Raw genomic sequence first — 1,522 nt, forward strand, 5'->3', positions numbered from 1 at the left:
GAATCTAATCAAGTTTATTTAATTCAAATAAACTATTTTTCTGCGTTTAAGATATTGAAGGAAAAAAACACATTAAATGAAATTAGGTTCAGAAATTTTAGAAATGATTGTTGAACATTTCTACCAATTAATTTCAATTCTAATCGAAAAGTCTTAGCTCTAATTTCTATTAGGCCCGGTTGCACCAGCTCCGGGTAACGAAAACGTCAGATAAGAAAAAAAGTAAATTTGGATGTTCGATGGATTATTTTACCCTGGACAGTATCTTAAATTTATCCCAGGAACAAAAAATAAAATTTAATCTCAAAGTTAAATCAGTGTTAATTCAAATGCGGCCACAGGATAAATAAAAAATTATTCTTTGGATCAAATATTGAAAAATTATAACCCCTACGATATAATTGACCGCGAGGATAAATTTTACCCTGGGGTTTATTTGGATAACAGGGCTTGGTGCAACCGGGCCTTAATCACTTAAACTATAAATGCACAGAGTTGAATGCACAAGCAAAATCAACCTATGTAACTTCTCTAAATCTAATTCTATGTATAACTGACTGTCTCTAAGGAATTATCATCTGTGAAATTTCCACAAAATAACTGTATTTTAACTGTAGAATAACCCGTAAGGGTTAAATGTTTATAATAAAAAAAACAGCTGCATAAAAATATGAAATAAAAAGTGGTCAGGTAATGGATATACACGAAAATAATAACAAATAACATAATGAGCAAATGAATAAATGAATGACAAAACAGAAGAACAAAACGAAAAAAATTGAGTGTGTATTATTAATGCATTTAGATAAATTAGGTAGCCTAGTAACTTTATAATATAAACAATATAAATCAATAGCGAAGTGGTAAAACGGTACAAGTCAGTTTTGACTATTGACCAGTTTTCAATCAATATCTCGGAATCTAAGGGAGGTCGCAAAATTTTTATCATAACCTTTTCTGTAGAGCCGATTGAGGGCTACAAAAAATATGATGACGAAAATTTCGCTATCTCCCTTAGATTCGGCCGTATTCCTCAAAAACTCAACTGGGAGATGAGTCGACTTGAACCGTTTTACCGCTTCGCTACTGAAATAATCCTTTCCGTCGTGAGTATTATTTTGACCTGTTCAGTTTACTAATTTCATCATTATCCTTTACTTTTATTTAATTTGACCCCGTAATTGCCCGTGTGCTATTGGATCCGCATGAAATAAAAATGAAAAAATGAAAAAAAAAATTGTCTCAACGTCATCAACATCTTCACAAAAACATGAAAACACCTCCACCGAATCAAAAACCCCCTCACCAAAATGACTTCCCCCAAAATAGACCTCGAGCCGAGCAAATCACCGGCTCATCTTCAAAGACTCCCCCCTCCCCAAAAATTCATCCATAACATCGTAAGTAGATAGCCACTAGCCATGTCCAGCCCGTTAGAATCACTTTACCCTCTCGCATTCAGCCAAAAGTAGTAAACCCCGTCGGAGCGTGCGCACATACCCCCCCCCCCCCCCCCCCCCCC

The sequence above is a fragment of the Diachasma alloeum genome, unplaced genomic scaffold (assembly GCF_001412515.2).
Source record: "Diachasma alloeum isolate Michigan unplaced genomic scaffold, Dall2.0 Dall_scaffold_00200, whole genome shotgun sequence".
NCBI classification, from domain to species: Eukaryota; Metazoa; Arthropoda; class Insecta; order Hymenoptera; family Braconidae; genus Diachasma; species Diachasma alloeum.